The sequence below is a fragment of the Micromys minutus genome, assembly GCF_963924665.1.
Source record: "Micromys minutus genome assembly, chromosome: X".
NCBI lineage: Eukaryota > Metazoa > Chordata > Mammalia > Rodentia > Muridae > Micromys > Micromys minutus.
In genome coordinates this window covers 87,029,711-87,056,265 of record NC_137970.1, presented here as the reverse complement: position 1 = coordinate 87,056,265, position 26,555 = coordinate 87,029,711, and the positions used below count along the sequence as shown (strand labels likewise).

The 26,555-nt window shown below is 43.6% G+C and overlaps 2 pseudogenes across 2 annotated transcripts; both read right to left on the bottom strand.

Moving 5' to 3' along the window:
- Window positions 1-751: 751 nt before the first annotated feature.
- On the bottom strand, window positions 752-1,891 carry LOC308415091 (testis-specific Y-encoded-like protein 1; annotated as a pseudogene). The gene has a single exon. The product of its transcript is annotated as a testis-specific Y-encoded-like protein 1 (transcript).
- Window positions 1,892-15,123: 13,232 nt separating this feature from the next.
- On the bottom strand, window positions 15,124-15,935 carry LOC308415090 (testis-specific Y-encoded-like protein 1; annotated as a pseudogene). The gene is made up of 2 exons: window positions 15,817-15,935; window positions 15,124-15,756 (listed from the first exon to the last, which is right to left on the bottom strand). The product of its transcript is annotated as a testis-specific Y-encoded-like protein 1 (transcript).
- Between the last annotated feature and the right edge of the window lie 10,620 nt (window positions 15,936-26,555).

Here is a 26,555-nt window from a genome sequence, read left to right as displayed (position 1 = left end):
AATGCAAACAGAAGTGTATACATTTCTCCATAAGAAATAAAAGTCACATTTTATTGAGTATGGGTAAAATATGAGCACAATATTACACTTTTACTGACATCAGATCACACACAGAGAGGAAAATAACCAAAAAAATAACGACACTATATTTTTAAATAGCATCGTCTAGCTAACATTCAACATTCAGAGAAAGTATTTTCCTGAGAAAAACTCTTCCCATCGCCTTTGACCAAACTCTGAAAGCACACATCCTGTCTTCATTTTCAGACCAATTTTATCTGGATTATTTTGGTACTACTCCTTTTCAGCTCACTTTTTCTACTTAGAGTACCCATCACAATCTCTTTTCTTCTTTCATAAAACATTAGGAAGTGTGTGTCTAGTTCTGTTGCCCTATAAGCTTTAGAGGGCTTGCTAACCACATGCTGAACAGGTAATCAGATAAAGACATATAGGTTGCAGTAAGTGGGTAACACTGAAAACAGGATTCAAAGTTTAATGTACAGTTTCATTGTTACTCTTAGAAAAAGTACAAGCCCTGTCCATGAACCAGCAAATATGAATTCAGAACAGTATGGGGGCCATGAGAAAGCAGAAGCGGGTCCCCAGTCTTAATGTCCAGGCAGAGAAACTATTCAGACAGAAGATTCAGAAAAGTCAGGAGCAAAGAAATCAAAACACTGCGTACCCGCTGCATCTGCTCAAGCACATGTGAGAAGGGACCCGTTCAGTTGCATTTTCAAAGGTAAAATTAAAATGACTGTAAGCCAAAAGGCCCGGGAATCTCCACTGGATCCCTTATTGGGCGAAGTCGGGTCTACAGATTCCTTCAGGAGACAGGTAGTATTGCAATGGGTTTACCCACAGGTCCTCTTTGATAATCTCAGGGATTCTGTCAGATTCTGGAAGGCTGTGGTCTGAGAACCAGGTGAAGAAGCTGCAGAGAAGGTCTTGGTTTCTGGGAATAAAGGACTGGGGCTCATACCCCCTCCACCATATGATTGGAGTGGAAAGAGACACCACTCGACCAGATGATCTCACTTCATATTCCTTGACAATCAGCTTGTTTCTGAAGTAGGGGTTTCTTTGAAAAAAAGAACTTCAATTTGCAGCCTGTCTTAGGATGTCTCAGTTCCTTCACCTCCAGATTGGTTATGGACCTTAACATCTCTGCATCCAGACCCCTAATCATGGCGGATAACTGAGGGTGGTTCCTGAAGGCAGTCATCCAAAATCTGGGATATTCTGAATGGTGTAGTTCCTCCATTCCAGAGAGTGTTGCCGCATCCGCCCAAACTTGTGCTCCAGATGTTGGAATTCCCTTTCAGCCTGAGCATTCACAGTGTCCAGTTCTACCTGGATGTCCTCCAGCGGATTCGTGTGAAGATCTCTGCTTACGTGCCAAGGCCCTGCCTTCTCCTGTGACTCCCTCACTACTCCACTAGCCTCCTACATATCCAGTTCTTCACCCGCAGGCTTCAGCTCCACCTTCATCACCTCCTCACTCCTGTGCATTGCCACTTCTGACTTCTCTTCTGATGTTACTGCGATGGAGCCCTTTTCAATCCTCATGTCGTGGGCCTGGGCTTCTGCTCCCCGATTTTCTAGGGCCTTCTCAGGATCGTTCAGTAACACAAACGTCGCTACTGCGAGACCCTCGACAACAGATGGAGTCTGTTCCTGCCTTGCTGAGGCCACTGGCATCTGTGGGTCAAGGCCCGAGACACTCCAGGGCTCTGGGCTCCCCACGATCCCTGCGAGACCCTCACCTGTTACCACCTTCTCGCCTAGCAGCAGACGCTGACCTGACGTTGCCATGGCAGTGTCTGCATCACAGAGGGGCACGGCTGACATGGAAAAACGTCCCCTCGTCCTGCTCCGGGCTTGTCATGACAGGTCCGGTCACCAGATGTCAGTTTACTCACCCTCACCATCTTTATATGTTCAGAGTAATCTCTAACTGGAGAGTAAGGACCCAGACCTGTGAGGAACACACCCAGATCTCCAGAATCCAACAGTGGTCTGGGAGTGGATGGGGGGTGGTGGTCCACCATCATCAGATTCAAGCCACCTCATTGTGCGTACCAAGTGGGCAAGGAGCCTAGGCCGAGTTGTGGCTCCTGTTGAATCTGAGTAGAATCTTGGATGGCTATTTTCTTGTTATTCGGTTCTTTCTATAAATTAATGGCAAAAAACAGCCTCTCAGAGACCAGCAAAGTGAAGTCTTCTATACAGCATGTGGCTTTCACAGGCCCATCACTCCCTGAGTCTTGGAGACACTGGGGCAGATCCCAGTTGTCTTATATCCGAAGGGCAGAGCCAGCACTCAGTGGGAAAGGATTGCTCTTCCTTTTCTACTTTGCTCCCAACTGAGAATGCAGAGTCAGGGGATTGGCCCTGAGGGAATGCTGCTGTCCATCCCAACCCTCCAGAGGTCTGAGATTCGAACCCTGGGCAGCCAGGACTGGACCAATTAAGTTTATCCCCACCCACCCTCTGACTCCTTCTAAGATGCTGGAGGAGTTGGTGGCTAGAGAAGTCTTTGTGTGAGAGCTCTTCTCTGCAGACTGTAACTCTGACCTAGGAGCCTTGGGCTTTGGAGCACTCAGGGACCCCTCTGTGCAGAGAAGAGAACACCAATTGTGTTGGCCTGGGAGGTTCTGTTCTGGGCAGTACCAGGAGATGCTTGTTGTAAGAGTCTCTTGGGGGACTCAGAAGCACTTCCCTGGAACAGGGCTCTGAGAATTTTGAGAATATTCACGGAATTTAACTGATTTAGGGCTCACTTACCCTAGGCTAAGGAGGTGCAGGTGCTGTGCTGATTTGCGCTGGTAAAGCATGGTCTTCCCTGTGGATGGTTTGTTGGGCTCTCCAAACATAATGAGTAAGAACTTTTATTACAAATATTTCTGTCAGACAACCGAAAGCCCCAAAACTGCTGCATTTTTAGTGTGCATTGGCAAGTTCTCACAAAATTTCCGGCTTTTCTTTCTCTTATTTTGTTTTCTGTTTTTGTTTATTCTTTCAAGGCATGGTATCTGTGTGTAGTTCTGGCTGTCCAGGAACACACTTTGTAGAGCAAGGTAATATAAAACTCATGGAGATTGCAGGTCAACCAAGGGCTCAGAATGTATCTGAGTAGACACAGCCTGAGTCTGCCATAATCCCAAAAGGGTTCAAAACAGGAGGGGCTGGCAGGGTACCACACTGGACTGGTGCCTTGATAGTCTCCTTGCTGTGATTCCTGACACCCAAGCAGGCAGCATACTCCTCCTGGCTTCTCCTGACTAGCTCACATTCCCTAACATCCTGGGAGATCAGCCAGGGTGAAGGGTCAAAAGACACCTGGCTGTCTGTTCTCAGCCCTGTCCAGGGATTTGCTGGAGGAACACAGATGCTTATCGAATTAACAGATTTACAGTCTAGGATCTCAGAGGACTGAAAGACCATTGTATCTCTCTGTGTATCCCTTGCCTTATGTCTCTCTCCTCCCACTTTGTGTGTCTTTAGTCTCTATAATTTGTGTCTGTCCCAGGGTTAGGAACCTAGGCCCCGAGGGCCTAGAAGCAGGTCCAGCAAGGTCTCAGAGTGTAGCAGTTCCTGTTTCCTTGAGGTCAGTGTTGTCTGGGAAGGACAGGTTTGGATGTAGAGGCAACCCTTAAGGCTATATCTCCAGGTCGTAGCTAGGCTGACTAAGGGTGTAGAAAGGTTCCAGGTGGCATACAGAGGAATCATTCCCTCTCGGCCTTGTGTATTGGTGGATGGGACAATTGCTTAACAACAGTATGCAAGGTGGCAGGACAGGTTCTGTTTTGGTGTTCCAGGCCTTGCAACTCTGAGACCTCAGGGCAGACCTTCCTGGATAGAGCTCTTTTGGTTGCATCAGAGCAGATGGCTCCAGGCAGCTTGGTCAGGAAAGATAATTGGAAAGCACTGGCAGGCTTGTGTCTTGGAGGCACTTAGAGGACTCTCCCTCCACCAGCTGTGACTTAAGACCTAGGCAGTGCATGGGGTAAGGGAGGTGGTGGACCTCTGCAGACTCTCAGTGCCCCTGAATGAAGGCTTCTCCTAGATAGTGACAGTTTCCAAAGGAACGTGTTTACATCATCTGGTACCCAGAGATTGCCATCTGTCCTGGAAACTGTGGCTGTTGCTGTATATATTGGTGAGATAGAGGCAGAAAGAGGAGGAGCATAGGTAGGTGTGTGTGTGTGTGTGTGTGTGTGTGTGTGTGTTTAGAGAGGACAGAGAATGAAGGGTCCATCTCTATTGGTGACCTGGGGATTTGAGAGAGGGACAGAGGGCAAAATGTACCCAGAATGCTGCCTGGTGGTTGCTGAAGTTGTGGGGTGAAGTGGGGGAGGGGTGGAGGGTTAGTGAGAGGAGAGAGATTGTGAGGAAGCTGTGATTAGCTCCTAATGGTTGCCTGGCTGCTCACTTCCTTGGAATGTTTAGTAGGTTCTTAGAATTGGGACCCCAAGGCTAGGGCGTGGTAGTCAAGGGGGCAGGTTGGGGTGGAATATTCCTTCCTTCGTTGGATGTCCCCTTCTATTCAGTGCAGGATAGTAGGCAGCCTGCCGTGGAGATGGTGCATGTGTCCTGAATCCTCTGTGGCATCAGATCTGGAGGAATGACCAGATGACTTTGTGGAACAGGTTCTGACATAAGTCATATTGAGTACTACCTGAGATACCAACCTGTGTTTTCCAGGTAAGAAGATGAAGGGTTTTGGAACATGTCATCTTTAGCTCTCCTGGACAGATATGTCCCTTTCAAACTCAACCCCACCTCACCCCCTTTCTATATTCAGGGTTATCTCTAGCCAGAGAGTAAGGACCCAGACTTGTGAGGAGTACTACCAAATCTCCATAATCCCTCAATTATTTGGGGGTGGATGGGGTTTGGTGGTCCACCATCATAGATTCAAGCCACTTCCTGTGTGTACCAAGTGTGGGAGGAGCCTAGGACAAGATGTTCCTGCTGGTGAAGTAGAAGCAGCCTGAGTCTGCCACAATCCCAAAGGGGTTCAAAACAGGCTGGGCTGGCAGGGAAAACCCCAGGACTGGTGTCTTGATATTCTTTTGGCTCTCATTCCTGACACTCAAGCAGGCAGCATACTCCTCCTGGCTTCTCCTGACTAGCTCACATTCCCTAACATCCTGGGAGATCAGCCAGGTTAAAGGGTCAAAAGATACCTGGTCATCTTGTTTCCGCCCTTTCCAGGGATTTCCTGAAGTAACAGAGATGCTTGTGGATTTATTAGATGCACAGTCTAAGATCTAAGGGGACCAGAAGACCATTGTATCTCTCTGTCTATCCCTTACCTTATCTGTTAACCCCAACCCGCCACTCAGTTTGTCTGTTAGTCTCTTTGCTCTGTGTATGACACCTGGTTATGTTCCTAGGCGACGAGGGCCTAGAAGCAGGTCCAGCCAGGGCTCAGAGTGTAGCAGTTCTTATTTTTTGAGGTCAGGGTTTTCTCAGAAGACAGGTTTGGATGTAGAGGCAACCTTTAGGGTATATTCCCAGGGAGTAGCTAGGCTGAGTAAGGGTTTACAAAGGTCCCAGGTGGCTTGCAGAGGGTGATGTATATCAACTAATAGGTACAGTAAATATCTTCAATAAAATTGTAGAAGAAAACTTCTCTACCCTTAAGAATGAGATTACCATGAGCATAAAAGAAACCTACCAAAGTTCAAATAGATTAGACCAGAAAGAAATTCCTCCAGACACATTATAGTCAAAATGCCAAATGCTCAAAGCAATGAAAAATTACTAAAAGCAGTAAAAGAAAAAGTTTATGTAACATGTAATGGCAGACCAATCAGAATCACACCAGATTTCTCAACGGAAATTATGAAAGCTAGGAGAGCCTGGACAGATATCATGCTTACACTAAGAGAGCACAGATGCCACCCCAAGCTGCTATACCCAGCAAAACTCTCAATCACCAGAGAGGGAGAGAATAAGAAAATCCAAGACAAAATAAATTTAAACAATATCTGACCACAAACGCAGCAATACAACAAATAATATGTGGAAAACCCAATACATCCAGGGGAACTACATCCTGATAAATACAGGAAAGCTCATAAGCAATAAAACCAAAAGTAGAAAGAGACACAGGCACAATTCCACCTCCAACAGCAAAAGTAGCAAGAAACTGCAACCACTAATCCTTGATATCTGTTAACATAAATGGACTCAATTACCCAATAAAAAGATATAGGCTATCAGACTGGATATATAAACAAAACCCAGCATTTTTCTGCATACTGGAAACTCATCTCAAAGACAAAGACAGGCACTATCTCAGAGTCAATGGTTGGGGAAAAAGTTTCTATACAAATGGGCCCAAAAAGCAAGCTGGAGTGGCCATTCTAATATCGATAAAATTCGATTTTCAACCAAAAGTTATCAAAAAAGATAAGCAAGGACATTTTTACCCATTAAAGGGGAACTTGTCAGGAGGAACTCTCAATCCTTAACAAATATGCTCCAAATGCAAAAGCACTGATATTCATAGAAGAAACCCTACTAAAGCTCAAAAAAAAAAAAAAATACATTGTGCCCCACACGATAATAGTGAGAGAACTCAATACCCCACTCCCACCAATGGACAGATCCAGGTAAGAAAAACTGAACAAGGACACTCTAAAACTAACAGAGGTTATGAACGAACTGGAATTAATAGATATCTATATAACATATCATAGGAAAACAAAAGAACACATTCTTCTCAGCGCCACACGGCATCTTCTCGAAAATTGACTACATAATTGGTAACAAAACGAACCTCAATAGATAAAGGAAGATTGAAATACTCCCATGCATCCTTTCAGATCAACATGGTCTAAGACACTCCAATATACAACAAAGACACATGCACTACAATGTTCATAGCAGCTCTATTCATAATAGCCAGAAGCTGGAAAGAACCCAGATGTCCTTCAGTAGATGAATGGATACAAAAATTGTGGTACATTTGCACAATGGATTACTACTCAGCTATCAGAAATAATAACCTTATAAAATTCTTAAGAAAAATAGATACATCTAAAGAATATCATCCTGAGTGAGATAATTTAGTCAAAAAAGAGCAGACATAATATGCAGTCACTGATAGTAGGATGCTAACCACAGAGGCTCAGGCTGCCTCTGAAACAACTCTCAGATTGTGTGAAGTTCAAAAAAAAAAAAAAAAAGAAAGAAAGAAAAGAAAATACCATTAGGTTTCCTCGTTACACACCAAGAAAACTTTGCTAATTCCAGGCTACATCCTGTTTTACATGTATATTATGTTCATTGTAACTAGTAAGATATTAATGCACACTATCAAACCTTAAAAAAACAAAGCAATGACACAAATGTATTCCTATGTTTTTATGCAAAATGCTTATAATTTGTACATTTATCTTTGTTTTTGTAAAATAAAGTTCTTCAATAAAAAATTATAAAAAAGAAAATTGTTCTAATGAGATATGCTGCACACCTCTTCTGGTGTGCAGGCATACATGCAGGCAGAACACTATACTTAATAAAGAAAGCTTGTTTTAAAATAAAAAAGAAAAATAAAGTTTTAAACTAGGGAGCAGGACAAATGTTATGAAACAATTTGAGTTTGGCTGAAATGTGTTTAGAAATATTTGGAAGGCAGAGTTGGGAATAGAGCTCAGTGATAAGTAAGGACTCAGTCTCAGTCATCAGCACCACAGAGAAAGACATTTAACACAGTGAATTAGACTTTGAACATCATTGACAAAGTGCTGTTTCCCATAATTATGAAAGAGGTAGACTATTTTACTGCAAAGATAGTCTTATTGTATTATTCCACTGTGTGTGTGTGTGTGTGTGTGTGTGTGTGTGTGTTGTGTGTGTGTGTGTGTGTGTGTGTGTGTGTGTGTGTGTGTGTCACAGATGCACACAGAACAAGAAAACCAGTTTTTCTGTCTTCCTCTGAAGCTGTATCAGCTTCGGTGTGGCAGTGGTGACTGGTGTGCTTGGTATGAGGAAATGCATACTTGTCTAATTCCACCATTTTTGTAAGAAACTGGAGTGTAGTTCACAATTAGATAGACTAGCTGAATCCATATTCTATTTTTATTCTTCATTTTGGTTTTGTTTGAGCAAGGGTCTCAGTCTGTAAACCAAGCAGGCTTTGAAAGGCAATCCTCCTGCATTAATCTAAGTGCAGGGATTATTAATGTGTACCCCCAAGCCTGACTATTTTGAATTGTTTTTGAGACAGGAGCTCATTTTGGGTCTAGCAAAAAATTTCAACTTTTGATGACACAGCCTTAAAACTTGAGTAAACAGCTGTGCAAGGTGGCACACACATTTAGGCCCAGCTCTTTTGAGGCAGAGACAGGAGATCTGGGTTCAAGGCCAGCCTGGCCTAGAGAACAGCCAGAGGTACAGAGAAACCTGTTCTCATAAACAACAAAACAACACACAAAGCCACAAGCACACACCTGCAAAACAAGAGAAACAAACTAGAGGAAATTTGATTTTTAAAAAGCTAAGATATGTTTATAAAGATGGGATTTGACAATGGCAATGGGATGATCTGACTGTGATAATGGACAACAATATTCCTTACAGAAAGTCCATTTTTGGCTGTGCTTAGGGCACCTATGAAATTCCAGCAGTTCAGAAGGCAGAGGCTGTTAGATATAACAAACCAACAACAAAAATGTCTAATTGTCTTAGTGGCTTCATGACAAAAGAGCTTTGCTGAAGCTTGCTTTGTATTGCATGGGCTAGAGGGTCCCAGACTGCATTGCTCTACATGTTGAACTTCAGCTGAAGGTGACATCAAGGGAGGAAAATGACAGTGTCTATCAGTCAGCAGCACTAAAAGCCTTTGAGGTGGGTTAAGTTCTGTTCAGCAGTTCTTTGGTTTATGCTTAAAGGGATGTTCTGAAGACATTTAGCAAAGATACATGACCCTGAAGGGAGGCTCAGTGGGTAAAGCATTTCTTACCAAGGCTGCTGAACTGAATTTTCTCTCTAGAGCACATGTTAAGGTGGAAGAGAACCAACCTCTCAAATCTGTTCTCTAGCCTCCACTTGTGTGCCCCTCTCATAACAATAGCACATTCTGTGTGTTTTAAAGAATGTTTCGCGAGTTTTCAGACTTGTTCCTAGTGGACAATAAAAACTTAAGACTGCAGAGTGAAGTCGGGAGAATTTGGAAGAACACAAATTGTGAACATCAGGATAGAGACAGTATTTAAGGATTCTCCTTTGTTCACATTAAACCAGAATAGAAAGCTTACCTTCTTCTACCCTGTTTAACTTTTGGTGCTGGAGAGATGCCTCAGTGGTTAATGGTGCTTCTGTTCTTCCAGGGACAGGCCAACTTGTATCTGGAAAAGTCCCGCTGGCAAAAGATCAACCACTTCAGTGCTGACCTCAAGGTAACTACATTCAGGGAGATAGGATGGCTTCAGAGATTTTTATCCCCTTTTAATGGAGACAGAAATTGCAGGATGTCACCAGGTCCTGTTGTCTCTCATGTTTTGAGATAAGGTCTCTCTATGTAGCCCAGGCTGTATTGTACATCACTGTTGTAGACAAGTCTAGCCTAAACATTATGGTGATTCTTCTTCTGCCTCTTGAACTCTGGTGTACAGAGAGATACCTCCAGAGCTTGCAGACATCTTAGGTTGGACAGGGTCAAAACTGAGATCACCCTACACAGCGATCTGTACCAAGGCCTGCCTCTGGGTGCTCTTGGGAAACTTGTCCAGCATGTACCTGTACACCAGACAGTTCTCGGTCCCCTATGTTTTCCTTTGAGGCTCAGGAGCATTCACCATTCCAGACAGCCCTCCCAACCCCCACCTCCCAGTGTTAAACACAGAAAGACAGGGATGGGAACAGGCTACCCAGCTTCTGGGCTGTCTCAATGTCTCAGGGCAAGGCAGCTAGCTCTCCTGGACAGGTATGTCCCTGCCGACCTTAATCCCACCTAACCCCTTTCTATGTTCAGGGTTATCTCTAGAGTTTGGACCCAGACCTGTGAGAAATACTCCCAAGTCTCCGGAACCCCAAAGGGGTATGTGGGTGGATGGGGGGTGGTGGTACACCATGATCAGATTCAAGTCACATCACTGTGTGTACCAAGTGAGCAGGGCGACTAAGCCGAGATTTGGCTGCTGGAATCTGAGTAGGCACAGGCTGAGTCTTCCATAATCCCAAAAGGGTTCAAAACTGGTTGGGCTGGCAGGGTACCACCCAGGACTGGTGCCTTGATGGCCTCCTGGCTGTGATTCCTGACACCCAAGCAGGCAACATACTCCTCCTGGCTTCTCCTGACTAGCACACATTCCCTAACATCCTGGGATATCAGCCAGGGTGAAGGGACAAAAGACACCTGTCCTTCTTGTCTCCACGCTGTCCAGGGATTTGCTGGAGGAACACAGATGCTTATCGAATTAACAGATGTGCAGTCTAGGATCTTAGAGGAGCAGAAGACCATTGTATCTCTCAGTCTTTCCTTTGCTTATCTCTCCTTACTCAGACTTTGTGTGTCTCTTAGTCTCTTTAATTTTTATCTGTCCCAGGGTTAGGAACTTAGGCCATGGGGGCCTTGAAGCTTATCCAGCAAGGGTTCAGAGTGTAGCAGTTCTTGTTTCCTTGAGGTCAGTGTTGTCTGGGAAGGATAGGTTTGGATATAGAGGCAATCCTTAAGGCTATATCCCCAGGGAGTAGCTAGGCTGAGTAAGTGTGTACAAAGGTCCTAGGTGGCTTGCAGGGGAATTGTTCTCTCTAGGCCTTGTGTTTTGGTGGATGAGACAATTGCTTAACAACAATATGCAGGGTGGCAGTAAAGGTATTGTTTTGGTGTTCTGAGCATTGAACATCTGAGACCTCAGAGCAGGCCTGCGTGGATTAAGCTCTCTTGGTTGCATCAGAACAGATGCCTCCAGGAAGCTTGGTTGGGAAAGATAATTGGAGAGCACTGGCAGGCTTGTGTCTTGGAGGCTCTTAGAGTACTCTCCCTCCACCAACTGTGACTTAAGACCTAGGCAGTACATGAAGTGGGGCGGTGGTGGACCTCTGCAGACTCTCAGTGCCCCTGAATGAAGGCTTTTCCTAGATAGTGACAAAGAGTTTCCAAAGGAACGTGGTTTACATCATCTGGTACCCAGAGATTGCCAACTGACCAGGAAACTGTGGCTGTTGCTGTATATATTGGTAAGCTAGAGGCAGAAAGAGGAGAAACTTAGGTAGGTAGGTTGGAAGGTAGGTAGATAGGTAGGTGTGTGTGTGTGTGTGTGTGTGTGTGTGTGTGTGTGTGTGTGTGTGTGTGTGTGTTTGTCTGTGTTTGTGTGTGTGTGTTCCATTGTATAGAAAACACAGAATCAAGGGTCCACCTGTGATGGTGACTTGAGGATTTTGGAGAATGACTGAGCTGTCTGGTGGTTTCTGAAGTTGTGAGATGGGAGGGATGGAGGTTTAGTGAGAGGAGGAGAGAAGTCAGGAAAAATGGATGAAGGCAGTCCAATGGATCAGAGCAGATATTAGCTGTGAATAAAGCACAGCTTCCAAGTTCCTCACTCTTTCCTAAAATGCTCACAAAGGGACTTAGTACAGTGGTTCAGTGCTTGCCTAGCAAGAGCAAGGTCGTGGGTTGGCTCCTCAGCTCTAGAAATGCAAATAAAACAAATAGATGCTCACACAACTCCTTTAGTCAAAGACTAAATAGTAAAGAAAAGTGAGAAGTCGCCAATGTCTTTGATGCTTCCTCTTTCTCAGTTTGTTTTCCCCTAAATTTGTTTGTGTATTTTTTTAGGGTTGAGCAATATTGAGTTTTAAGAAAGAAAACACAAAACAAGTGATTTTCCCTTCATTGAATGACTTCCTCAATAGCAAAGACAGATTCATCTTATCTAATAACATTCAACAATGATTAAGGCTGCTGATCCTATACTAATCTTTAGAATTTGCTAGGATTTAGAGAATTATAAACCATAGGGTGAAAATTTAGACTCAATCTACTTTGCTTATGAGTTTCTCAATAGCTAAGACAGATCAATGTTATTTAATCACATTAAAAATGACTAAGGCTGCTGAATCTACACTAATCTTTAAAATTTGCTAGAATTTAGAGAATTATAAACCATAGAGTGTAAATTTAGACTCAATCTATTCTGCTTATAACAGAAGTACACTTAGTTGCACAGCACATTTTAGAAAAAGCTCATTGTATTTTAGGCATTCAAGTTAATAAACATATCTCACCTTTTTTTATCCCAATATTCTTTATTGATCTTGCATTTTAGCTTGATAAACCTTGACTTACATAAAAGCATATGAAGTTCATGGGAAGAAAGTAATACTGTTTAACTTTTAAAAATATATTTACTTACAGATTCATTAAATAATGTCCTATATAATTATGGCTGGCCACATTATTGGAAAACTGATTTATATTTATATGCCATATAAATATAAATTTATATATGAAATATATTTAGCCCAGTTCTGACAGTATTCTCAAAATGTAATGTGAAAACCTGAAATATCTTGTTTTTCACACTCTGTAAGTTAGTACATGTTACTTATAGATAGTCTGTGTTGAGCAGATAAGTATCCCCAAACACTAACCCATGATTCAGACTGCCAGTGTATTAGAGAAGATATGCCTCGAGTATAACATCTTATTGTCAGTGTAAGATCTACCTTACAATGTTCAAAACAAATAAATTTTACAAGAGTATTCAACATGAAGTGGTGTTATTATTGCAGATGAAAAATTATACCTTAAAATCTAAACCTTGTCTAATCATTAAAAGAGCATTTTGGTATTTAACAAACTTCTTTGCAAATTCTCCTGACATCAATTTTACAAATGGTTTGAAAACTATCATCATGGTTTTTAAGGCAAGATTTTTGGGATTCGGTAAACCCCACCCCTCAGTTACCTGGCAACAGCCAGGTATGCTCTGCCCCAATAACTTGACACTCTAAAAGGGGATGCTTGCCCCCTCCTCCTTCCCTTGCTCTTGTACTCTTACCCCCTCTCTCTTTCCACGTCCTCATGGCAAGCCTGGATTCCTCTATTTTCTCTGCCTCTACTATTCTCTTAACTCCCCCATGACCTGAGTAAACTGTTTTATGTACTGTACCCTGGTTTGGCTGGTCACGTAGGTGGAAGGTATTCCCAACATTGGTCATCCAGAGGCACCCCCCACACCTGCAGGCCTCACTACACCTCCATAGACCATACCATTCCCCACACACTCTTCATCCTTTTCCTAACACTTATGACAAAACACAGGATGTGGTCTTTTACAACAAAGTAAGCAAGAAACTTCTTCCCTTTATATTTACTCTTTCTGGGCACTTACCTCTGCCATCTGTGTGATTCATTACATCACTCTATAATTTGCTGGCTACTATGTGCAATGCATAGTAGCTGCAAGATAAACTAAATACACTTTGCTCTATTTCGTAAGGATTCTAAATTCTTAGAGAAATAAAAGTAAAAATGTGAAATAGTATCATTCTTTACCTACTGTACCATAAAGTTATTTGCATATCGGGTATGAAAAAGAATGGAATTTATCCATTTCCCTTCTCAAGGCCTACCAGAAGGCTTTTAAAAAAGTGTGTTATTCAGCAGAGTGAGTAATTACTATATTTTCCAGCAACAGGAGTTCCTAGAATTGTTATCTGACACTGGAAAACAGAAATAATATAAGGCAGAGAAGTTATGATAAAAGGTGTTGAAGTATCTGACAAATGGAAGATAATAATAAAGTTAATATTTTCACAGATGAAAGGGTTTAAATGGTACATTAACTGGTAAGTACTTTATTCGTGTCTGCTTATTAAATGCACATTTCAATAACACATGAAAATATCATCAGTGGAGACAAATTGTGAGACTGAAGATATGGGAGTACTGTACAAGTTGTGAGGAAAGGTATCAAATCTCAGTAAACAGTTGTAACTGTCAACCTTCTAAAGCAACAAAACTCTAGCAGTAACAATCACTCTTTAAACAGGAGAAACATCACTGTGTTCTTCTTGATACCTCTGGATAATGTTTATTGTATTCATTTACGAAATCTGATAATTCAACAGGCTTGTTAATTATACAAACTCACTGAGGCAGGTTTATGGCCAAGGTGGAAAAAAAGCTACCCAACAGGGTGCCGTGCTTTTATTTACTATTATACATAAAATTGGCAACAAATATACTAATAATACAGTGCTAATCTGACAAAGAAATTTTACAGCTATGTGAAGTTTAAGAAGAGACTATCAAGGCAATCAAGTCACATACTTATTTTCCCATGAAGACAATAATTTGAGAGACGCATTTACTAAAGACCAAATTATCCAAACATTCTAAGAATTTGGATTAATATTGAAAACTGTTAAGAATATTCACTTAGGTTTCAGTATTGTAAAAACAATTGTTCTCCCAAAGGGTTTCAAATGAATGCAAACAGAAGTGTTTAAATTTCTCCATAAGTAGAAACAAGTCACATTTTCTGAATATTGGTAAAATATGAGCACAATATTACACTTTGACTGACATCAGATCACACACACAGAGGAAAATAACCAAAAACTGGCCGAATTACTTTAAATAGCATTGTCTAAGCAACATTCAACACTCAGAGAAAGTATTTTCCTGAGAAATTCTCTTCCTATTGCCTTTGACCAAAATGTGATATAGTATAGAAAAAGTCACAAAATCACAGAGAAATTGGCCCACTTCTGCAACAACCTTAGGCTCAACCAACTGTCCCAAATGTTTGTGCCCACACTGCCACATGCTGAACAGGTAAACAGATAAAGACATCTAGGTGGCAGTAAGTGGGTAACACTGAAAACAGGATTACATTTTAATGTACAGTTTCATTGTTACTCTTAGAAAGGGTACAAGCCCTGTCCATGAACCTGCAGATACGAATTCAGGACAGCATGGGGGCCATGTGAAAGCAGAAGCAGGTCCACAGTCTTAATATCGAGGAGGAGAACCTATTCAGACAGAAGATGCAGAAAAGTCAGGAGCAAAGAAATCAAAGCACTGCGTACCCGCTGCATCTGCTCAAGCACAGATGAGAAGGGACCGGTTAAGTTGCATTTTCAAAGGTAAAATTAACCTGACTGGAAGCCAAAGGCCTGGGAATCTCCACTGATTGGGCGATGTCGGGTCTACGGATTCCTTCAGGAGACAGGTAGTATTGCAATGGGTTTAACCACAGGTCTTTTTTGATAATCTCGGGAATTCTGTCAGTTTCTGCAAGGCTGTGTTCATAGAACCAGGTAAAGAAGCTGCAGAGAAGGTCTTGGTTTCTGCGAATAAAGGACTGGGGCTCATACCCTCTCCCCCATATGATATGAGTGGAATGAGACACCACTCGACCAGATAATCTTACTTCATATTCCTTGACAATCAGCTTGTTTCTGAAGTACGGGTTTCTTTGAAAAAAGAACTTGAATTTGCAGCTGGTCTGAGGATGTCTCAGTTCCTCCACATTCAAATTGGTTATGGACCTTAACATCTCTGCATCCTGACCCCTAATCATGGCGGATAACTGAGGGTGGTTCCTGAAGGCAGTCATCCAGAAGTCTGGGATATTCTGAATGGTGTAGTTCATTCATTCCAGAGAGTGTCGCTGCATCTGCCCAAACTACTGCTCCAGATGTTGGAAGGCCTGGTCAGCCTGAGCATTCACAGTGTCCAGATCTACCTGGATGTCCTCCAGCGGGTTCGTGTGAAGATCTATGCTTATGTGCCAAGGCCCTGCCTTCTCCTGCGACACCCTCACTCCTCCACTAACCTCCTACATGTCCAGTTCTTCACCCGCAGGCTTCAGCTCCACCTTCATCACCTCCTCACTCCTGTGCATTGCCACTTCTGACTTCTCTTCTGATGCTACCACGATGGTGCCCCATTTAATCCTCATGTCGTGGGCCTGGGCTTCTACTCCTCAATTTTCTAGTGCCTTCTCAGCATCTTTAATATCACAAATGCTGCAGGCGTGAAGCCCTCTTCAGCAGACAGAGTCTCTCCCTGCCTAGTTTCGGCCACTGGCATCTGGGGGTCAAGGCCCAAGACACTCCATGGCTCTGGGCTCCCCATGATCCCCGCGAGGCCCTCACTTGTTACCACCTTCTCCCCTAGCTGCAGATGCTAGCCTGAGGTTGCCAGGGCAGTGTCTGCATCACAGAGGGCGCAGCTGTCAGGGACAGAGGTCCCCTCATCTCACTCAGGGCCGCTCATGACAGGTCCAGTGGCAAAGACACCTTTATATGTTCAGAGTCATCTCTAACTGGAGAGTAGGGACCCAGACCTATGAGGAACACTACCAGGTCTCCAGAACCCGACAGTTGTCTGGTGGTGGATGGGGGTGGTGGTCCACCATCATCAGATTCAAGCCACTTAACTGTGTGTACCAAGTGGGCTTAAAGCCTAGTCCGAGTTTTGACTCCTGGTGAATCTGAGTTAAATCTTGGATGGCTATTTTTTTTTTGTTATACGGTTACTTCAGAAACTTAATGACAAAAAACAGCCTCTCAGAGACCAGCAAAGTGAGCTCTTCTATACCCCATGTGGCTTTCCCAGGCCCATCACTCCCTGCCCCTTTGAGACACTGGGGTGGATCACTGTTGTCTCAGATCCCCAGGGCAAAGCCAGCACTCAGTGGGAAAGGATTACTCTTCCTTTTCTACTTTGCTCCCTACTGAGAATGCAGAGTCAGGGGAATGGAGCTGAGGGAATGCTGCTGGCCATCCCAACTGTCCAGAAGTCTGAGATTCTGCTACTAGGCAAACAAGTAAGATTATACCCCCCAATTCCTTCTAAGATGCAGGAGGAGTTGGTGGCTAGAGAGGTCTTTGTGTGAGAGCTCTTCTCTGCAGACTGTAACTCTGACCTAGGAGCCATGGGCTTTGGAGTACTCAGGGACCCCTCTGGGCAGAAAAGGGAACACCACTTGGGATATTCTTGGAGGGGGTTCTTCTCTTGCCAGTACCAGGAGAGCCTTGGTGGAAGAGCCTCTTGCTGGACTCCGAAGCACATCCCTGAAAAGGTCTCTGAGAATTCTTAGAGGATTTAGGGAATTCACCTGAAGCAGGGCTCCCCAAACCTAGGCTAAGGAGGTGCAGGTGATTTGCTGGTTTGAGATAGTAAAGCATTGTCTGCCCTGTAGATGGCTGGTTGGGATCCCAAAAAGAAAAAAGTAAGAACAAATGAATCTGTCAGACAAACGAAAACCCTAAAATTGGTGCATTTTTGACTGTGCATTGGCAAGGTCTCACCAAATTTCAGGTCTTTTTTTCTCTTATTTTGTGTTCTTTTTCCTTTTCTTGTATATTCTTCTGAGTCATGGTCTCTGTATGTAGATCTGGCTGTCCAGGAACACACTTCAGCACCCTGGATACTCCTGTATCTGTTAGACTGTCTGCACCCAGCTTGTTATAGAATGTCCCTGTGCACCCACAGGCAGAGTTGCCCATTCGTGGGTGCACATGCACACAAGAAGGCACAGATTTATTCCTAAGAGATCCCCAGTGACCTGCTTAAAGCCCATCTCTGCAGAAGAAGACTTAATGCTACTCAGCCATATTGATGGCTTTTTGTAGCGCATTGGCGTTTTTTCCCAAACGAAGGGCAGAGGGAGAGCTCCCATGCTGACCAGCAGTTGGCATTGGTGATGTAGTAATGACATCTCACAGAATCTTTCTGAGGTTTCTGCCCGCAGGTCCCTGGGCATCTCTGAACATGGCGGCAGGCCTGCCTGCCTGCTAAGGAGCAGTTCTCTTCCTGGCTGCACACAAAGGATTTGGGAATCCTGAGGGTTTCTTGGTCCCAGGGGAGGCCGTGAGCCAGCAGCATCCAGCTGACCTGAGGACAGGGCAGGAGACACAGGCTTTGGCGCGCTGGACTCGGGAGCTCTGCCTCCCAGGTCCTCAGTGTGGGAAGTATGGCTGGCAGACCTCTTAGGTTGGACAAGGTCACCACTGAGATGTCGCTACACTGCTAACTGGACCAAGGCCTGCCTCTGGGTGCTCTTGGGGAACTTGTCCGGCCTGTCCCTGTACACCAGACCTTTCTCGGTCCCCTATGTTTTCCTTGAGGCTCCGGAGCATTCACCATTCCAGACAGCCCTCCCAACCCCCACCTCCCAGTGTTAAACACAGAAATACAGGGTTTGGGACCGGCTACCCAGCTTCTGGGCTGTCTCAATATCTCAGGGCAAGGCAGCTAGCTCTCCTGGACAGATATGTCCCTGCCAACCTAAATCCCACAGCACCCAATTTCTGTGTTCAGGGTTATTTCTAGCCGAAGAGTTTGGACCCAGACCTGTGAAGAATACTCAAAGTCTCCGGATTCCCAAAGTGGTCTGTGGGTGGATGAGGGGTGGTGGTCCACCATCATCAGATTCAAGTCACCTCACTGTGTGTACCAAGTGAGCAGGGAGCCTAAGCAGAGATGTGGCTGCTGGAATCTGAGTAGACACAGGCTGAGTCTTCAATAATCCCAAAAGGGGTTAAAAACAGGTTTGGCTGACAGGGTACCACCCAGGACTGGTGCCTTGATGGCCTTCTGACTTGATTCCTGACACCCAAGCAGGCAGCATACTCCTCCTGGCTTCTCCTGACTAGCTCACATTCCCTAACATCCTGGGAGATCAGCCAGGGTGAAAGGTCAAGAGACACCTGGCTGTCTGTTCTCAGCCCTGTCCAGGGATTTGCTGAGGAAACAGAGATGCTTATCTAATTAACGGATGCACAGTCTAGGATCTTAGAGGACCAGAAGACCATTGTATCTCTGTCTATCCCTTGCCTTATCTCTCCCTCCTCCCACTTAATGTGTCTGTGAGTCTCTTTAATTTGTGTCTGTCCCAGGGTTAGGAACCTAGGTCCCCAGTGCCTAGAAGCAGATGCAGCAAGGACTCAGAGTGAAGCAGTTCTTATTTCCTTGAGGTCAGGGTTGTCTGGGAAGGACAGGTTTGGATATAGAGGCAACCCTTAAGGCTATATCACCAGGGAGTAGCTAGGCTGAGTAAGGGTGTACAAAGGTCCCAGGTGGCTTGCAGGGGATTCATTCCTGCTCTGTCTTTATCTTGGTGGATGAAACAATTGCTTAAAAACAATATGTAGGGTGGCAGGACAGGTCATGTTTTGGGATTCTGGGCTATGCACCTCTGAGAACTCAGAGCAGGCCTGCCTGGATAGAGCTTTCTTGATTGCATCAGAACAGAAGCCTCCAGGCAGCTTGGTCAGGAAAGATAATTGGAAAGCACTGGCAGGCTTGTGTCTTGGAGGCTCTTAGAGGACTCTCCCTCCACCAGCTGTGACTTAAGACCTAGGCAGTGCATGGGGTATGGGAGGTGGTGGACCTCTGCAGACTCTCAGTTCCCCTGAATGAAGGCTTCTCCTTGATAGTGACAGTTTCCAAAGGAATGTGGTTTACATCATCTGGTACCCAGAGATTGCCATCTGCCCTGGAAACTGTGGCTGTTGTATATAATAGGGAGCTATAGGCAGAAAGAGGAGAAGCATAGTTAGGTGTGTGTGTGTATTTGTGTGTGTGTGTGTGTGTGTGTGTGTGTGTTTGCAGAGAGATTGTAGGGGGACACAGAAAGAAGGATCCACCTGTGATGGTCACTTCCGGATTTTGGGAGAGGGACAGAGAGCAATGTGTCCCCAGTGTGTGGCCTGGTGGTTACTGATGGTATGGGATGAGGTTGGGGTCGGATGGTGGGTTAGTGAGAGCAGAGAGATTGTGAGGAAGCTGGAATTAGCTCCTAAGGGTTGCCTGGCTGCACACTGCCTAGGGATGTTTAGTAGTTTCTTAGAATTGGGGCCCCAAGACGAGGGCCTGCTAGTCAAGGGGGCATGTTGGGGTGGAATGTTCCATTCTTCTTTGGACGTGCCCTTCTCTTCAGCTCAGGGTAACAGGCAGCCTACCATGGAGATTGTGCATTTGTGCAGCCTGGACCCTCTGTGGCATCAGAAGCCAAAGGATGACTAGATGACATTGTGAGACATCTTCTGACAGAAGTCATATTGAGGGCTACCTGAGATACCGACCTGTTTTTCCCGGGTAATTTGTGTCTCTCACAGGGTTAGGAAACTAGGCTCTGAGGCCCTATAAATAGGTCCAGCAAGGAATCAGAGTATAGCAGTTCTTGTTTCCTTGAGGTCAGTATTTTAAGTATCTTCAGGTTACCCTAGCAAATAGATACTTCAGTTTCTTTTTTGAAGTTTTGTTTACTTATTTTATGTATATGAGTACACTGTAGCTGTCTTCAGACTCACCAGAAGATGCGATATGTGCTGGTCATAGATGGTTGTGAGCCACAATGTGATTGCTGGGATTTGAACACAGAACCTCCAGGAAGAGCAGCAAGTTATCCTAACCACTGTGTTGTCTTTCCAGCCCTAATTTAAGCTTCTTAAATAGTCCAGGAATACTCATAACGGAGTACTCCTGCTTACCTCCAGCCTTTGGCTTCTTGACCAGACTGTTATTTGCTGACATACAGTGGTTTGTATCCTAACAATACTTCCTCTCATCACCATTTTCCTATTATCTACCATTTCCTACCTATAAAAGCTATCTATTCATTACCAAAATTATTATTTGTTTATTTACAAGACTGTTTATTATACATCTTTATGACTCTCAAGTCCGGCCCTTTGTTTTCATCCTGATTTTCAGCCTTTAAAACACTTTTTGCTTAAAATTATTGTACATCTTACATCTTCTTCATCATTTTGGTTTTATGAGACAGGATTTTTCTGTGTATTTTTGGCTGTCTGGAACTTACTCTGTTGACCAGGCTGGTCTTTAACTCACAGAGATCTGCTTGGCTCGCTTCCCAAGGGCTGGAATTAAACGCATGTGTCACTGCTGCCTGGCCCTTGTTTTTTTAAGAGAAGACAATAACTCACTGTGTAGCCCTAACTGTCCTGGAGCTAGAGGCATAGGTCTTGATCTAGTTTTAATAATTCTTTGAGAATTTCATGCAGTGAGCTCTAATATCCAAATCCACTTTCCCACTTCCAGTCCCTCCTATCCTGCTGGATTCCCCTATTTCTCTTTCCTATTTTTTTATAAACTCCTGGATCCGATTTGTGTGGGATCTTACATGTGGAACATGGCAACACATTAGAAGTCACATTCCATGATAAAAACTGACACTGTCACCCAGTCGCGTTGACTGCCACCTCTAAGAGTCAGGCATCATGGGTCTTCTCTCTATCCATCCTGTAATCCTGTCTTGAGTTTGTGTGGGTCTTCTACAGGCAATGATGGCCACTGTGAATTCACACAGGGAAAAAGACCTGTCATGAACCTGGAGGCAGGAGCTGGTGCTGAGCCCGAGGGTAGGGAGGGTAGGAGGAGGTGCAGGCAGCTGGGTTTGCTGTTTACTGGCTTGCTCCTCATTGTTTGCTTGCTCAGCCCTCATCCTTTTGAAACCTAGCATTACCAGCTCAGGACTAAAACCACCCACATGTGGCTGTACCTTTCTCCCTCAATACCTAATTAAGAAACTTTTTCACACACAGGCTTATGGAGGCATTTTTCTCAATTAAGTCTCCTTTATTTCAGATAACTGTATTTTGTATATCAACTTGACAAAAGAATTGCAGAGAGGTGGGGGGACGTAGAGGGGGACAGAGAGGGAGATGGAGAGGGAGAACAGAAAACTGAGGATGACCTCAGTTTTAATGTTGAGGAACACCATCCACCTGCTAGGAGATCTGTCCACTCCCCCGGAGATAAAGATAGAGCTGTTTAGAGGGACTTGGGCATTGCTTTTGGCTAGGTTGGTTGAAGAATGATCTCTGCGAATCTGCTGTCTCCACATGTCTTCATGTTTCTGTTTGTAACACAAGCACTTTACACACTGAGCTATTTACCCACGTCTTCCTGGATACTTTACAGATTGAGCTATATCCCCAATTCCTCTATCACTCACACACACACACATATATATCCACACACACACAGCTCTTTTCATGAAGTTACTTTTATTGTGTGTGCGTGTATTTTGTCTGTAGGAATGATGGTGCACAACTTTTGTGTGTGCCTTGGGCCTGAGTGGCCATAAAAGTGAGTCATACCCTCTGAAACTGATATAACAGATTGTTGTAAGCTACCATGTAGGTACATGGAATTGAACTTGAGTCCTCTGGAAGAGCAGCCATCTGGCCAGTCCATCAGGCAAAGGTCTTTAAACCACAAGTTCGTCATATCCTACAAAAACCTAATTTTTACCTTAAAAGGTTCAAATGTTTACACATATTTTAAGAACTTGTTTTCTCTTTACACTGCACAGAAAATTTTATAATTGATTGTATATTCAACCTGGCTAATTAAACACACACACACTCACACTTGCACATATTTTGGTTGTGGAGATAGGATGAATATCTCTTTGTTTTTCAGGACAAAGTTTTTCTGTTTATTCCTGGTTGTTTTGATCTCTCTGTAGACCAGGCTGGCCTCAGACTCAGAGAGGACCCCGCCTCTCCCTTCCGAGTGCTGGAATTAAAAAGCATATGCAATCTTGCCAAGCCAAAAATTTCATTTTTATATGAACTCAGTGCTTTCCTGTTCATTTCTTATGTAGAAGAAATAAGCATATAAAATCCAAAATAATAAAGTATAGAAATTTAGTATAACTTGATGCTGGAGAGACAGGGCCTCAACAGTTAAGAGCACTTGCAGTTCTTACAGACAATGTGGGGTCCATTCCCAGCATCTGCATGGTGGCACATCAACATCCAGGAAAGCTGATGTCCTCTTCTGACATCTTCAGCCATCAGGAAAGCACGTTGTGCAGAAACATACACACAAGCCAAAAACTCATACACATAAAATAAATTTCATGCTTTGATTCAGTATCAATTAAAAATCAGTGAAATTTATTCATTTGTACTTTACATTTTCTGAGACAAAGTGTCACTGTGTACTCCTGACTGCTTTCAAATTTACAGGGATTCTTTGTTCTCACCTTCTACCCAAGAGTGCTGTGATTATAGGGTTAGGAGCATGTGTCACCATGTCCAGCTCTGAGACCTACATTCAATACAGAAATTTTGCTTCCCAACCATCAAATTATAGAAGTGGATTACATCTCTTAAAAGTGTTCTTGAGCTGGGGAGATGGCTCAGTGGTTAAGAGCATTGCCTGTTCTTCCATAGGTCCTGAGTTCAAATCCCAGCAACCATAGCTTCAATTCTAGAGTATCCAATACCCTCACACAGGCATAAATGAAGACACAACACTAGAGCACATAAGATAAAATAAAAGAATTCAAAGATGTTCTTGATGGGAAAAAAACTCATCTGGATTTTTGTTTCCTCTAAATCTAGCTATGCAGTGTTGATGGCTAGCAGAATTAATGCCACAGTATATGCTCTCCCTGAAGACCTCGTGGAAGTCAAACCCAAGATGGTCATGACCATGTTTGCCTGTTTCATGGGCAGAGGCATGAAGAGGGTGTAAAATAACCCATGTGACTAAAACCAACCTTCCTCACAGGTGCATGATTAGCAAGTCAGCTAGTCCCAGGTGAAGTGCTCATGGGTTCAGGAGTCTTGGTCATTCAAAGCACTTTTAGTTTTGATTATTGAGACTAATTATTCATGACAGCCTTTGGAGAAAGCATTGTAGTAAACAAGCAACTCCTGTTTCCCCTAGCTCTGGATCTGTTCAGCACCCCTGAACATGCTCACAGCCCACCTTTTGCTCTCTTCCCCCAGTATCCTGCCCTGGACATTCCGGCTACCTTTGTATTATCTATGTATCTTTTCCTTCCTGAGATATCCACCTCTTGTGACTTGCTTAGATGTATAGATAGAAATACTATCAGTTCATCACTTTGCTTTCCAAGTTCTGGCAGTTCTTTCTGAAGATTTGTACTCTGATGCTTAGGGAAAAGAGTGTTCTTTGCTTACTTTGTAGTGCTGAAAATCTGCTCAAGTAACTGGCTGTGCAGAATGTACTAGAAGCTTTTCCCATTCTTGTATTCTTAAAATCAGTATCTTTTTACAGTTTTCTTTCTACATGATTATTTTTTGTACATTTAAGTATATTTTGATTACATCCAACACGTCTGCTGATTTGCTACTTTTATAAGGGGGTCTTCATGTGAGTAATACACACAAAAGCATGAATTATAGGTGGAGTAAAGTTGATCCTAAGGTTGCAGTTCCCCCTCACACCCAGGCTCAACTGAAGTGAAATATTTCGTCTTCAGTAAGTCTGTCCAATACATAGTTTTTTGAAAATCTTTACCACAAAACTTTATTTTCGGTCTAAAATGCTGTTGAATATGATGCTTTTGAGGAGAGCTCAGAATTACATGGAAATTGATAAGAGAAAATGCTAAAGTGTACAATAGATTTAAGTTTTACACCTATAACAAGGAGATGCATTCACAAAACTGCGAAAGTATGTACATTGGACTTGATGTACTCTTACTCTCTCAAGCTCTTCACTATAGTTCAAATCATTCTGTTAAATTCTAACTCTAAAAAGTGATGCAATTTAGTAGCAACATAGTAGTCCAAATAAAGGCATTTGCATAATAATTATTCTCTAATCATTTTTTATTTATTTTAATGATTTGTTTTTCTTAATGTCGATATGTAATGGGGGATGGGGTTGGTGGTACCATTTAAGGGGATGCCTACAGCCAACAGAAAAAGCATTGTTTCTCCTGGATCTGGAGGTAAGAGAAGGTCGGAATCTGCATGATGAGCATGCTGGGCATAAAACATGAAATCACTCTTTATTTTTTAAAGGTTTATTTACTTTATGTATGTGAGCACACTGTCACTGTCTTCAGAGACACTAGAGGAGGGCATCAGATGTCATGACAGATGGTTGTGAGCCACCATGTGGTTGCTGGGAATTGAACTCAGGACCTCTGGTAGAGCAGTCAGTGCTCTTAACCACTGAGCCATCTCTCCAGCCCTTGAAAGCAATCTTAATGGCTGAACATCTCTCCAGCACATTGTTTTGCTTGTGAGACAGGTCTCTCTCTAGCTCAGGAATGGTCTTAAACTTAACTCTTTCCACTTCCATTTCCCCGTGCCTGCTCTGAGTCTCCTTGGAGCTTCTGACACATAACCCAATGTTGACCTGCATTTCCTCCATTTTCTCTGATAGCATATAAAATCATTACTATTAGGTTTGAACTTTGAGAGCTGAATTGGAGGTGTGGGACTAACTCACTAAGTAAGTACAAATAAATGTTAAGTGTAATTATTCACTCTAGTTCACCAGATGTCCTTGAATTAGAGTATGTAGCTCAGTAAGTAGAACATAATGTTCAAAAGGTGTTTCCTCCAAAAAGCATATTATCCACTGCTTCCTCTTATTTTTTTCTTCATTTTTAATTTTTTTTAGTTCTGTCTAATGTGCAGACCCTGAAATGGGAAAGTCCAACTGGTCAGTGATGAGAAATGCTTAACCTCTTAACAGTTGTCAATTGGGACTGGATATTTCTCTGTGAGCACTTTGAATACAGAAGCACCATGTGGCCTCTGTCTGCTGGATGTGAAGCTCATGCTGGGAGATCAGCCAGGGTGAAGGGACAAAAGACACCTGAGCGACTGGTCTTGGCCTGTCCAGGGATTTGCTGGAGAAACAGAGATGCTTATCGAATTAACAGATGCACAGTCTAGGATCTTAGAGGACCAGAAGACCATTGTATCTCTCTGTCTATCCCTTGCCTTATCTCTCCCTCCTCCCACTTTGGGTGTCTGTGAGTCTCTTTAACTTGTGTCAGTCCAAGCATTAGGAACCTAGGCCCCGAGGGCCTAGAAGCAGATACAGCAAGGACTCAGAGTGTAGCAGTTCCTGTTTCCTTGAGGTCAGTGTTGTCTGGGAAGGACAGGTTTGGATGTACAGGCAACCCTTAAGGCTATATCCCCAGGAAGTAGCTAGGCTGAGTAATGGTGTACAAAGGTCCCCAGTGGCTTGCAGAGGAATCCTTCCCTCTAGGCCTTGTGTCTTGGTGGATGGGACAATTGCTTAACAACAATATGCAAGGTGGCAGATCAGGTTATGTTTTGGGGTTCCTGGCCTTGCACCTCTGAGACCTCAGAGCAGGCCTGCCTGGATAGAGCTCTCTTGGTTGCATCAGAACAGATGCCTCCAGGCAGCTTGGTCAGGAAAGATAATTGAAAAGCAATGGCAGGCTTGTGTCTTGGAGGCTCTTAGAGGACTCTTTATCCACAAGCTTTGACTTAAGACCTAGGGAGTGCATGGGGTAGGGGAGTTGGTGGACCTCTGCAGACTCTCAGTGCCTTTGAATGAATGATTTCCTCTAGATAGTGAGTTTCCAAAGGATCGTGGTTTACATCATCTGGTACCCAGAGATTGCCATATGCCCTGGAAACTGTGGCTGTTGCTGTATATATTGCTGAGCTTGAGGCAGAAAGAAGAGGAACATAGGAAGATAGGTAGGTAGGTAGGTATGTAGGTAGGTAGGTATGTGTGTGTACATGTGTGTGTTCAGAGAACACAGAGTGAAGGGTTCACCTCTGCAGGTGACTTG